Source organism: Leptopilina boulardi, unplaced genomic scaffold (genome assembly GCF_019393585.1).
Source record: "Leptopilina boulardi isolate dan_hultmark-lab unplaced genomic scaffold, ZJU_Lbou_2.1 LbouV2_316, whole genome shotgun sequence".
Lineage (NCBI taxonomy): Eukaryota > Metazoa > Arthropoda > Insecta > Hymenoptera > Figitidae > Leptopilina > Leptopilina boulardi.
Window position 1 is genome coordinate 751,830 of NW_026137881.1, and position 15,303 is coordinate 767,132.

Genomic DNA, 15,303 nt, shown 5'->3' on the forward strand with positions numbered 1-15,303 from the left:
GAGAGAGAGAGAGAGAGAGAGAGAGAGAGAGAGAGAGGGAGAGCTACAGAGAGAGATAGAGAGAGGGAGAGAGATAGAGAGAGAGCTACAGAGAGAGATTGAGAGAGAGCTACAGAGAGAGAGCGAGAGAGAGAGCGAGAGAGAGAGAGAGGGGGTCGGTACTATTTTTGTGACAGAAACATGTTTTTCGTGATGCCCCGTAGTCATCAAACCAGATATGCCTTTAATTTTCAGATAAATTGTATCTGATGTGCCTTGGAAGCAAGCTTTCAAAAGTGTCTCCTTTCGCTTCAATACAGCACCTTGCCCGTCTGATTAAATTCAAGGTGCATCTCTGCAACATTTCAGGAGTAACAGTCAAAAATGCTTCTCTAATTTTTTGGTGTAACTGTTCTTCGCTTACAATAGGGTTGGCATAAATATGAGCTTTCACATGCCCCCAAAGGAAGAAGTCGCATGGGTTTAAATCGGGCGACCTTGGGGGCCACTCTCTTCGAGTTCCTAGTGCGATCATCCTTTTTCCATATCTTTTTCGAAGGGTTTTCATTACTTTCGCACTTCTATGGGATGGTACTCCATCTTGCATCAACCAATGCTTTCTCTCTTTCTTAATTCCACTGGCTCTTAATAAACGAGGAAGATGTCTGACTAAGAAGTCATTATATCGATCACCATTTAAATATCCATTAATTTGGAAAGGACCGATCTAAAAAGAAGAAATTAAAATTTTTTAAATGAAAAATCTGAAGGACGTATGAAAATGGAAAAAAAAATTTAATTTTCAACTATGTCTTAGGGTTGTTATTATTTCTTTAATGTTTTAGAATTATTAGTTGAAATTCTGATTGAATCCCGTTTGGAATTTTGCTAATTTTTTAAATCTTAATTTTTACATAATGATATTGGATAACATCCTTTGGATTTTTCTGCTAATATTATCATATATTAATAATAACAAAAAAATCCGATATAATTATGTAAAAATTAATATTTAAAAAAATCAGAAAAATTCCAATCGGAATTTAATCAGAATCCCACCGAATTTCCCAGGAGCACTTTCCTAGAAGTCTTTCCACGTGGGGAAAATCAAGAAAACGTTGCCAATGTTTTTCTCCAAGAATTGGTGTTGTATAAGATGCTTACCAATCGGCCATCTATAATTCCTGCCCACAGATTCACAGACAATCTGTTTTGATTATTACGTGGCATCTCTAAAAACAAATTTCTATCACTCCAATAATGTTCCGTTTTATAGTTGAACGGGCCTTCTCTAGCAAAACATGACTCGTCAGTGAAAAGGATGTTATTCACAAAACTGGGGTCACGCTCGTATCGTCTTACGAGCCACTTGCAAAATTTTAACCGTCTCCGGCAATCATTTTGATGACTTAAGGTTTGGACCCTCGTAAAGCTATAATCATGCAACCTGTCGATGAAATTAGAAAATTTATTAAAATATATTATAAACAATTAATTTAATTTATTGATTATTAAAATTATTTTTTAATTGATTTTAGTTTTGATGGAAAAATATTTTCTAGCACAACAGAGGTGCTATTTTATAATTTCACTTTACTTCACTTCACTATACTTCATTTCATTTCACCTCAATACACTTCACTATACTTCATTTCATTTTACCTCAATACACTTCACTTCACAACACTTCATTTCACCTCAATACACTTCACTTCCCTATACTTAATTTCATTTCACTATACCTCAACACACTTCACTATACTTCATTTCATTTCACCTCAATACACTTCACTATACTTCATTTCATTTCACCTCAATACACTTGACTTCACAACACTTCATTTCACCTCAATACACTTCACTTCCCTATACTTAATTTCATTTCACTATACCTCAACACACGTCACTACACTTCATTTCATTTCACCTCAATACACTTCACTATACTTCATTTCATTTCACCTCAATACACTTGACTTCACAACACTTCATTTCACCTCAATACACTTCACTTCCCTATACTTAATTTTATTTCACTATACCTTAACACACTTCACTACACTTCATTTCATTTAACTTTTACCCTTCCATTATTTCTCTATTTATTATTATATTTTATATCATCGCATTAGATGATGTGAGGTAAATTGTTGATAAATTGTTCTTTATTTCTTTTTATTACTTTTGTATTTTTCTTAGATTTATTGTTTTTGTATATAAATTTATTTTATTATTTTTGTATACTGTGTCCTATGTATGATTTTTGTATTTTGTATATTTATTTGTATATTATTTGTATATTTATTATATATTTATATTATTTTTGATTATTTTGATATTTTATTTCTTTATTTAACCTATTCTAATTTAATTATTATTATAATAATTATATGTATAATTAATAAATAAATTGTAATTTATTATTATTAGTATTATTATTATTTTAACTAAACTACCTTTCTTTTTTTACCGTCGCCTGCACTATAGAATAAGACACCTTGAATTTTCTCGCGACTTGTCTTAAACCAGTTCGAGGATGTTCGCGAACATATTCTAAAATATTTTCTTCCATGACCGCTGTTCTTTTTGATCTCGGTCTGCCGGAGATATTTTTATTGTCAGGCACCATTGGCCCTCCTTCGTTAATTCGAATAATTAACCGGGTGATGACTTGGTGCCCGGGAAACCGTTGATCATCGGCGTACTTTTCCTTATACATTTCAGCTGCACGATGACAATTACCGCCCGTTAATGTATGACATTTAAGCATATTTTTATATTCTTGATGTGTATACACAACCATTTTGGATTTGTCAATGAAGACTGAATTTTTTTTAATTGACAAATCACTTCATGACATTTAGGCTAAAGTTAGCTATTCTTTTGATTTTTTTTCAATAGAGAAGTTGGCCGCGTGACAGAAATGGCGATCAAATTTTTCAAATTTATCGTGACTTTTCAATATAGTTAATTTCAATTAATTTAAAAACTATTGCGAATTTTGAAAAAAGAACAAGAAGTGCTATCTTAGAATTTTTTCCTGGAACTCATTTTGCAATTTTGAATGCGACTTTTTCATCACCCTGTATATATATATATATATATACATATATATATATATATAGATGCAAAAATATATCAATCGTCGATTAAAATAATTTTTGAAAAAAAAGTAAATAAATAAATATTACCGTATATATACGAGAGGGACATACAGCGTTTTCCCATTTACGTACGTCACCCATTAAAAAGAAAAGGAGTCTTAATAAGGCGAACCAAGATAAATTGATACATTAGCATCTCGGATATGATTCATAGTGACGCGGGTCACGGGTTCGAATCCAAGGGGGTGCGCGCGTGAGCTTATGAAGAACTCGTGATATATCGCCATTAACATTGGTTTCATATTAGAACAAATAGGCTCGTGTTTTAGGCTTTAAAAAAAAAGAAGAAGAGAAAGAATAGGGAGACTCGGCGTCTTAATGGGGTGTAATGCTGGTGGAAAAAGAGACTATATAGTCACCCCAGTTGGTCTAAAATATATATATACATCGATGACTATAGGACACACATATATATGGGGCTATTATAATCTCCAAGTCATTGGCCGCTTTTCTCTCATATATTGGTGGCAGAGGGGGAGTGAGACACCCTGACATTGGTAATTTACAATTTAAAAGCGGACGTTTATTAACGCCAAAGCGAGTATGTCACTTTCGACTACGCCTCTGCTTTTGTGATTTATGCATACGTTGATGTAACGCGCGTTACAATACGGCCAAGGGGCAAAATAGTGTTCGACGTCTTCTTCTTCTTCGTCGTCGTCGTCGTTGCGTCGTTTTCTTATATATATTATACAGCTGCTGCAGATGGAGGAAGACGCGCAGATGGTACGCTTCAACCCTGTCACCCTGACTCCTTTCACTCTGCCAAAAAGACAATGCTCGGACATCAAAGAGAGAGAGAGAGAGAGAGAGAGAGAGAGAGAGAGAGAGAGAGAGAGAAGTAAAGAAACGAAGCCAAGAGTACTCTTACTCGTCATTCTCGATAATGTGAGATCCACGCTCATCAAAGTCGCACGCTTCATCGAATAACATCATCTGCTCGAAACATTTACACAGTACATATATTTGATGATGAAAAAAAAAGAATCTATAGAAAATTAAAAATCTTTTGAACCTTCCGTTAATTATAAATTTATTTACAGAATATTCTAAAATTAAAATTTTTTGTTTTTGTGGTTAAAATTTTTAAACATCATTTTTCTGCGATTTAAAAAAATACATTCTCTCTCCCCCTTCCCGGACAATATGTTCCTATTTTGATCCCCTTTGTTTAAATAAACTATGGATGAATTTCAAAAGAGCGGATATATCTCTTTAGCTTTTTTTGGGAGTCATATATATATCGGCTGTTGATTATTCTAAAGTCAAGCGATGAGCGTCGAAGGGTGATTCGTTTACGGAAGACAGTGCAGCAACCACGTTGTATACGTCAAGAAGAGACGACGTACACGCGATGTCGTTATATTGCAGAGTGAAAATTTGGCTATATTGTGTATGTGCCAGAAAGTCTCAGAGATAAGTTAAACATACCAGGAGGCGTCGTAAAGCGCCGCGGCGCCTTAGTGTTTACAATGCGACGTCGTCGTTCGCCCACCAACCGCGTCACCCTTCTTTTATATATTTATGCACTAAATATATATATCTATTTTATACCAACTCTCTCTCTCTCTCTCTCTCTCTCTTGTATTCTGTGTCGCTACATTGAGAAATTTCTCACTTATTTATCATCTATTTTTATACACATCGACACACGGCGCTCTCTTTATATAGTCATTGATGTGTATAGTGCGAAAAATGTCTTTAGCGGCTACCATTCAACTCGCGAACCATTCGATAACTTGCTTACCGTTCAAAATTTTTCTTGATTTCAGAGGATTGAATGATACGCGGGAATTCACTATATATATTATTATTTTAGTTCTGATTTTAACCTCAAACCCAGCTATCTCTTGACGTGGAATGACCCATTGCTGTCTCTAGAATTGTATTAACTATGTCAAAAATATGGGTTAAAAATTAATATAACATCAATACTCAAGGTCAAATGACAGAAACATAGATTAAAACGAACATAACCTCAAAAATAGGAAAAGAACTAGGCGCAATTGCGCCTACATCTAGGGTTTCGTAGCGCTGTAAATTTTAATTAAAAAAAAATAAATCAATGTCAACTACTGGGACATGGCAACTATAGGGACATGTCAACTACTGGGACATGTCAACTATAGGGACATGTCAACTATATGGAGATGTCAACTATTGGGACATGTCAATTACTGAGACAGGTCAATTATAGGGGGATGTTAACTAATGGGACATGTAATGTCCATTCGGGAAAATGTCCATTCAGTAAATGGAGATTTGTGATCTGTGGGGCCCCAAAATTTCAATTTGGGAGCTATGATGCCCCAAAAGTTTAATTTGGGATCTGTGGGGCCCCAAAATTCGAATTTGGGATCTGTGGTGCCCCAAAAGTTTAATTTGGGATCTGTGGAGCCCCAAAATTTGAATTTGGGATCTGTGGGGCCCCAAAATTTGAATTTGGGATTTGTGGTGCCCCAAAATTTTAATTTGGAAGCTGTGGTGCCCCAAAATATACTACGGACAGACGGACGCCAAAGTGAAACTATAAGGCTTTCGGCCATGGGCCACGAAACCCTAAAAATTAAGGACATATTTCAAAAACTTTGATTTTTGCCGGAGTTGAGATGGATATAACCTCAAAATTAGTATCAGAGATCAAGAGATGACCTTAAAATTTCAAAAATCATAGATCAAAGGAGAACATAGTCTCAAAATTACGTCAAAGGTCATATAGGCATGAAGGCGAACATAACCTCAAAATTTGGTCAAAGTCATAGTAAAAAATACTGACATAACCTCAAAATAAGGGTCAAAGGTTAGAAGGACGATAATCCGTGAAGCGAACTTGGAATTAATTCTTTAAAATCAAAATACAATTTTTTTTTTAAAAGAATATTTGGCTAAAATATAAAAACTTATATACGTTCTTAATTAATTTTTTAATTTCAGAATAGATGAAAATGTAGTTTACGGATACGAGTTAAAATATATAGTTTTGTGTTTTTATATTAAAATAAACAACAATAGTAAAGTCTATGTTTTAGCGACAACTGATAATGAATCTGAAGTCAGATTTAAAAAATTTCAAACTTGAAAATGGCAAATATACAATATACCAGACAAAAAAAAAATGAATAATCATTCGAATTCATTTTGAAAATTAAAAATTTTTAAATCTGAAATGATTTTTTCATTTTTTTTGTCCGCCATATTGTATTGGACATTTTTAAAATTGAAAATTTTTTAAATCTGACACCAAATTAGTAATTGGCGACCTCAAAAAAACTTAAATAGGACCATCTTTTAAAAAATAAGAAGCTTTTACAAAAAATGTTACACAAAGGAATAAAGTAAAAGTGTAGTGAAAGTAAAAGTGAATATTGAGTGGAAATCGAGTAAAAGTGAAGTGAAAGTGAAGTCAAGTTACAAAATCTCACCCTTATATTTAAATAAACTTCAACAACATAAGATTTTCACTCAAATTTAGTGATATTTCACTAAAAATTAGTAGAATTCTTTACTGATTCAAAAAGTAAAATCTGCATTATCATTAATCGGTAAAACAGATTTGACAAAATAATTCAAAAAGCAAAGCATAATATCATGTTTTAACTCAGGAATTCAAATTTTTTTGCTTAAACCCTCCATTTTTGGGGTAAAAATAAAATACCTTTTGGTACTTCGAACTCATAACGGAACCTAAAAATATTTTAAGAAATAGGTGCAAAAATCAGTATTTTTGCAAATTGACGCCTTCCATGATATTTTAGCAAACTCTCTAAATCTGAATTAGTAAAAATGTTTACTAATTTGAATTAGTGACTCACTTTTTGCTTCTGAATTAGTAAAATTTTACTAACAATTTGTAAAAAACTAATTCAGAAGCAAAAAGTGAGTCACTAATTCAAATTAGTAAACATTTTTACTAATTCAGATTTAGAAAGTAAAAATAGCTATTATAAAAAAGAAAGTGTATAAAATTTTGAGTAATTTGATAAAAAATTAAACACTGTAGCTCAAAAATTGAGCCAGATATATAGCTTCCGCAAAAAAAAAAATTTTTTTCGTGATTTTAGCCAAAATCCGCTATTTTTCAGTTTTTCCTATATTTAGCTATCAAACCAATGATTTTTTTTTAAAAATGATTAACAGAAAAGTTACAACTTTTTGAGATACAAAGGTTCAATTTTTTATCAAATTATTCAGAATTTTATCGATTTTTTTTATAATAGCTGTTATTATGCTAAAATGTCATGGAATGCGTCAATTTGCAAAAAATTAATTTTTTGCAATTTCTTTAAAAAAAAAAAAATTTTAGGTTCCGGTAGGAGTTCAAAGTACCAAATTTAGATACTTTATTTTTACCTTAAAATGAAGGATTTAAGTTCAAAAAAAAAAAAAAAAATTGAGGTCCTGTGTTAAAACATCTAAAAATGCTAACTTTTGACTGGACTATTAGTGAAATTTTGCTCATTCAAATTTATAGGTAAAGTATAGAGAGTGATGTGAAGGTCGATTATGTAATTTCATTTTTACATCTATTTTCACATACGCAAAAAAGTAAAGTGAAAGTGGAATAAAAGTGAAGTGAAGTGAACATCGAATGAAAGTGAAATGGAAATGAAAGTGAAATGAACATCGAGAGTGAAGTGAGAGTGAAATCAAGTTACAGAATCGTATCCTATAGTTAGGGAATGTTACTACCCACTTCTTTTTCAAATTGAAAACAACAAAAAATCACTTAAACTGCAATTTTCTGCGATGTTTATTGTAAATAAACAAAAAAAAAAAAAAACAAAAACATGTAATTCTTCAGGGTAAACTAGGATTACCCCTAAAGATAAGAAATTTATTAAATATACCTCGAGGAAATTGTCTCGGTGGCCTTCGCGTATATACTCGAATCCAGCATATACAAGATGTTCAAAAAGTACAAAAACTTGGAAATATCTCGAAAATTACGCATTTTCCTAAAAAATATTCAACACAAAAGTTGTTCCCAACCAAAAAAATCTACATTTTTGAACCTCAAAAATTGGACCCAGGACCCTATAGTGAAAAATAATGAATCAAGAAATTGCCTATACATTTCGAAATATTTCCAAGTTTCCATACTTTTTGAACACCATGTACAGACTCTGTTTACTTAGACGCGCTGAAATTGGCGTCAAAGGATGTACTCATTATTTAGCATCGGATAATGAAAGGCTGTAACATACATATATATATATATATATATATATATATACAGGCCACACTGAGACAGGTTTCTTCTCCGCATATTAAAAAGTGCTTAAGCAAACTAAATACTATAGATAGGTCCTTGTGACTTTGATCAAAAAACAAAAAAAAAAAAAAAATTGCTTAATTGCATTGGGCACGTAAAGTATATAGGGAACGTCGAAGTGAACTCTTTAAAATCCTATTTTCCTCGTTATAATCGCACGCGGGCTGTTCAACTGCTCGTATAACCGCTTGTAATAAATAATAATAAAAAAAGGTCGCTTCGTCGTGGTTCGTGGATTTCAATCGATTCAGGCCATATTGGTCGCGATTAAAGAGCACTTTGATAAAAGCAAATTACAAGTCGTTGCTTCACAGACAATGTTCATTGCAGTTCTCTTACTCGACAAATTTTCTCCATCTCTCTTTCTCTCTGCTCTCTATTATTAAACTTCTTTTATACAAAGTAACCTTTCTTGTCTTCTTTTTTCACAAAAAAAAATAAAAATTGTTTTCAGTTCCATTTTCTTATTGCAAAATCTAATTTTGTAATACTATTTTTGTAAAATGCCAAATGAGAAAGAAAAATAGGGTAAGTGTATCAATTACTGCTGATGTCCCAATTACTGCGATTTTTATCAAATTAGTAAAATTTACTAATTGTGAACATAAAACTGTTTCAAAATGACTTTAAAAATTATTTCAAATGATATACTTGATATTATATCTACTAAAATGTGCATATTTCGACTAGTATCAAATTAGTTATTCAAGTTTTAATTGAACCTATCACGCAGTAATTAGAGCATGCATATATTTTTTTCATTCTGGTCTATCCAGTCAACCTAACCTCTAAATCAACGCTTTAAGCGCTGCAGTAATTGGTGCACACGATGCGCAGTAATTCATGCAAATCTGCAGTAATACCAGCATATACCATTTTTAAAAGAGTTAATATTTTTAATAATATAATTGTTTTTTTTCAAGTTTAAAGTATCGTTTATTTCTATTTCAATAGATACTAATAGTGATTTTACAAAAAAGAATTAAATTATTATTTCATTTACACTTCTATTATTTTATTATTAAAGTCAGTCTTGGGTTGTACATCACAGTAATTGGGTCACTACATGCTTGCAAATTTTCGCCATTAATAAAAAATCATCAATTAAGCACAGTGCCAGAAGGTGGTTTAAATGAAAATGAATTGGCACTTAAAAATTATTTTTGATTATGATTCTTAGATGAATAACAAACATTTCTCAATAGTTTTTAAAATCAGTTTACGTGCCCGATTTAAATAAAATTGAGTTTTTATATGAAAACAGTGTTTTATGGGGAATCAGAATTTATTTAATCTAATAAATACTGTAATAAATGATAAAATAATTACTTATTTTCAATTTTACATATATAAATAATTATATTGCTGTAGTGTTTGTGGCCGATTTTAAAAAATTAAATCATAATGTTAAAAGAATTATTTTAAGAGTGACAAAATTTATTTAAGAGAGTCAAATGGTCTCTGAAATTTTTTGGTAAGAAGAGACCTTTAATTATCGCTCTATAAAAACGGCACTAAACGTGAAAATGATAAACATTGATTTTAAAATACTTTCTTCTCGAAAGACAGACACTTTTTACAAAAGCAGCTAGAGATCGTTATCTTTTTTAAATTTTCTAAATCCAAAAGATTATGCGAATCCATACAAAAACACGATTGCAAAACGAAAAGTAATATAATGACAGGTACATTACCTCCTGCCGCCGTCAGATGGCAGCAGCATGCAGGGCGCACAAAGTCGCAGCTGTTATTAGATTACTTTTCTACTTTTTGTTTTGCAACCATGTTTTTCTATGGATTCGTACAGTCTTTTGGATTTATGAAATTTATAAGATGAGGATTTTGGCTGATTTTGTTAAAAGTGTTCGTGTTTCGAGAAAAAAATATTTTAAAATCAATACTATTTCACGTTCAGAGCGATAATTAAATCTCTCTTCTTGCCAAAGAATTTCAGATACCGTTCGACACTCTTAATGCATAAATATAAAAACGAAACAAGAAATTTACATCATTGTTAATAAATTTATATGAACCCAAATCTAAAACATCTATTATCTATACGCATATAAGTATACATTAAATAAATTCTGGTTCCTCATAAAATACTATTTTTAAATATTTAAAACTCAATTTTATTTAAATTGGGCACGTAAGCTGATTTTAAAACCTATTGAGAAAAGTTTTTTATTCATCTTAGAACCATAATCAAAAAGAATTTTTAAGTGCCAATTCATTTTTATTTAAACCTCCTTCTGGCGCACCGTGTAAGAAGAAATGACACACGTTAACATAATCTCAACAATTTCAGAAAATCTTGTTATGCATTTTGCTGAAAAACGATTTTGATTCAAAATCTTTTTTTAAATAATTAGTTTTTTAAACATTTTATTGTTTTTCCTTTTAGCTCACAGACAAAAATCAAAATTTTTATCTAATTTTTATAAACAAGGGCTTATTTTATTCAGTAAGACATTATCAATACAATCGCTTATATTTTTATATTATTCAAAGTAAGTTGGTAAAAAATTATAAACAATTGAAATTTTATTTAATAAATAATTTTTAAACAACTTACTTTTAAAAATATAAACGATTGTAGATAATGTCTTACTGAATAAAATAAGCCCTTGTTTATTAAAATTAGATAAAAATTTTGATTTTTGCGTCTAAGCTGAAAGATAAAACATTAAAATGTTTAAAAAAATAATTATTTAAAAAAAAATATTTTGAATCAACATCGGTTTTCTTCAAAATTCGTTGCCATTAATTTTAATCATAATTTTGTTTGCGTTAAATTGCAAAAAAAACAATTTTAGTTTTAAGGTTATGTTAACGTGTACCATTCCTCCTTAAGGTCAGGTCCAAGTGAGGCAGCGCCATCTACATTGAAACTAAAATTTTGGAAAATGTTCAACAGCCTTTTCTTGAAAACAAGAAGTTAAAATGCTTTTTCCTTTATGGATAATTGATTATTGGCAAGATATACACCAGCTAAAACTTTTTTTGAGTTAAAATAATGAAAAAAATTTCATGTCAATAAATTAAATATGAGCACTTTTTTCACAAAAACTGTAACAGTACTTTCTCAGAAATTACAATCAAAAATGCAATTTGCATTTGGAAAATTAATAAACGCTAAAAAATACACGACCTAAGATTTACCAATCACGAAAATAACAAAAAAAAAAGTATTTTAATATAACATATTTTACTCATTATGACAGCCGTTTGGCAGGTTATATATGTCACCAAACGTTTCGCGGTTTTGCCGAAAGGAGGAGGTTGGCGCTGTTGCTAACCACCTGAAATACATAATCTATACCAAAGGGCTGTCACAATCAGTAAAGCAGTATCAATATGTTAAATATTTAATAAAATTTTTTTTTTTTGTTATTTTCGTGATTGGTAAATCTTAGGTGCGTTGTATTTTTTAGCGTTTATTAATTTTCCAAATGGAAATTGCATTTTCGATTGTAATTTCTGAGAAAGTACTGTTACAGTTTTTGTGAGAAAAAGTGCTCATATTTAATTTAACGACATGAAATTTTTTTCATTATTTTAACTCAAAAAAAGTTTTAGCTGTTGTATATCTTGCCAATAATCAATTATCTATAAAGAAAAAAACATTTTACCTTCTTGTTTTCAAGAAAAGGCTGTTGAAAATTTTCCAAAATTTTAGTTTCAATGTAGATGGCGCTGCCTCACTTGGATCTGGCCTTAAAGACACATAAATAATGCCTAAAATTTGATAGAATTTAAACAATTTTTTTTTTGCTCATTATTTTTTAACAATTAAAACCTGAACGTTTTAACAAAATATCAAAACATAACCTAAAAATTGTCTTGAAAAACTCATTGTAAATTGTTAAATGATGACAAAAAACTATTTTTATAAAATTCAATTACACTATATGATGGATCAGATTTGATAAACGAGAAAGAGAGAGAGAGGGGGGGGGGAGGGGGACACTTGAAAAATTTGTGTCAGACTTGTCCTGAAGCGACATAATATAAATAAAGAATATATAGTATACATATCGAGGGTTATAGACGTGGCTCTTTCTGACACAACGGCAAATGAAAAATGCCGAGAACGACGATCAATGTAAATATATTCATGACGTGGGGTGGCTAGGGGCCATGCGGCGATATATGGACTTTTATATATATAGGAGATGCGAAATTTTGCGAGGACCCGATGGCACTCGGACGGCACATAATTCACTCTTTGGCAGCTCATTACAATTTAAAAAGGCCTTTGTCAGCGCATTACTCGTGTTTTTGCTCCGCGAAACACTTCTGCTTTTATATATATATATATATATGTTCCAACAATATTCCAAAAAGAAGTAGATTTTTATTTTTCTTTTACTAAACGCAAAACGACACTTTTTTCCCCTCTTTTAGAAAGATTTCTTCGAATATAGACCATTAATCATATTTTGAAATTTCTTCAAAAGTCTTAAAATTTTTATTGCACTGAACTTCTAAAATGAATTTTTAAAAATCTCAATCTATATACCTTTTCGAAACTATGAGATTTAGAGAATTTAGAATTTTTGGCTCATTTATAAATCACTTTTTTTTATTCCTAATTTTCTATTCGATTAGTTGTAAAAACAAATCTCAATTACAAAATTACAAATTTTTAATTTTTTATAAACAAATTATATATATACAAATTACTAATTAAACCGATACCTTTTATTCATCCTTGTAAAATTCTTTACTTGCGGGTTTTCGGGGTCGCTGATTACGAATCCGAGGTCAGTTTTTTAAAAGTCAAATTGGCGGATTCAATATGGCGGACGACTTTTGAAAAAACTTAATATATTCGTCTGAATTAAGTAGTTTCCAGTGATTTTAAATATTTGTCCGCCATGTTGCATCCGCCATTTTGAATTTTGAAAAACTGACGCTGGATTCATTTTCAGCGACCCCAAAAACCCCCGAGTAGAGAGTATCAAGTAAATCCAAACGATTTTTCAAAAAAAGTCCGCCATATTGGATCCGCCATTTTGAATTTTTAAAATCTAAATTACTTTTTAGTTGATAACTAAATATGTCAAAATTAAGATTAAAAAAAGAATTAAATTCTGTCTGAACAGTTTTTATATTAGGCACTGTGGGCTTAAACCAATTTTTTTTTTAAGTTTTGCGAAATGGGATTTTTCTGTGGATTCCAACACTGGAGACATCCCTCAGTCTTTTGCAACAAAAATTAAAATAATCCATCGGACAGTTTTTTTTAAAAAACTAATTTTTCGTATTTTTACCATGTAAATTTAATATACTACATTAGAAAAACGAACTAAATTAAATTTAATTTCAAATTTCCATAAGTATTTTATAGTATTTTGAATCGCTAAATTTGAATTTGATGTCAGATTTAAAAAATTCAAAATGGCGGTTCCAATATGGCGACCAAAAAGTTTAAAAATGGTCTAAATTGGCTTGAACATTGAACATTCACATAATAAATTTAGGTAAATTACAAAATTCAATTTCGTACAATTTTAAAACTTTAGACAAGATATTGGATCCGCCATTTTGAATTTTCAAAAACTGACACCAAATTCAGATTCAGTGACTCCAAAAAAAACCCTCAAGTATTAAGTATCAAGCGAATCTAGATAATTTTAAAAAATTTTTGGTCGCCATATTGGATCCGCCATTTTGAATTTCTTAAATCGAACATCAAATTCAGTTTTTATGATCCAAAATACTATATAGAACACCGTCCGACAAAATTCAACTTTTTTTATGACCCACAAAAAAATTCAACATTTTCGGAAACTAGGACCCAAAAAAAATACCCGTTTCTGTCTGTTTAGCTAGATCAAGTCTTTTGTGGTTTTTAGGAAAGAAAACAGCCCCTAAATAAAAAGTGACAAGATATCTTTTAAAAATTATTAATATTTTATAAAACTTGGTATCTGGGAGTTTTCGGGGTCACTGATTATTAATCTAATGTCAGATTTTCAAAATTCAAAATGGCGGATTCAATATGGCCGTCAAAATTTTAAAAAGTTATTAAATTTTTTTTAAACCTTCGTATCTAGGGGTTTTTTGGGTCGCTGATGACGAATCTGATGTTAAATTTCCAAAATTCAAAATGGCGGATATAAAATAAAAAATTAATAACTTTTTAAAAATTTGATCGCCATATTGGATCCGTCATTTTGAATTTTGAAAATCTGACATCAGATTAATAATCAGTAACCCCGAAAACCCCCAGATACCAAGTTTTATAAAATATTAATAATTTTTAAAAGATATCTTGTCACTTTTCATTTAGGGGTTGCTTTCACCCCTAATAACCACAAACGACTTAATCTAGCAAAACGGCCAGATACGGGTATTTTTTTTTGGGTCCTAGTTTCCGAAAATGTTAAATTTTTTTGTGGGTCAAAAATTATGTCGGACGGTGGAATACTCATGGAAATTGAAATTAAATTTTATAAAACACACAGAGTGGTTTCCAGTGTTGGAATCCATAAAAAATCCCATTTTGCAAAACTTTTTTTTAAAATTGTTTTAAGCCCAATAGAATCAGAGAATCGAAAAATTTTTAAATACAATTTTTAAACAGGATAAACGCACACAATAGATGGAGAAAAGAAAAATAAATTTTTTTTCTTTAATATTCGCTTTTTTTGGGTTTGAAAAATCTCGCAGTTTAGAAAGGCGTGTCGATGATGGTTTTGAGCTACTTCCGCTACCGAATCGGTAGTCTATATACACAATGCGCCACTGGCTATTGGTGGTTGCGCTCTGTCGAGTTCGAAAATCAACCAGGCGTGCAGCAACCACGAATATCAGATCCTAAACCTAAACATCAATATTTACGTATATCTATATATACGTAAAAGAAGCAAAAAAAAAAGT

The 15,303-nt window shown here is 30.7% G+C and overlaps 1 protein-coding gene across 3 annotated transcripts in view; it reads right to left on the minus strand.

The window, feature by feature from the left end:
• The window catches only part of LOC127283956 (zinc finger protein basonuclin-1-like), a 528,269-nt gene that overhangs the window by 308,824 nt on the left and 204,142 nt on the right, over positions 1 to 15,303 (minus strand). The window lies entirely within an intron of this gene.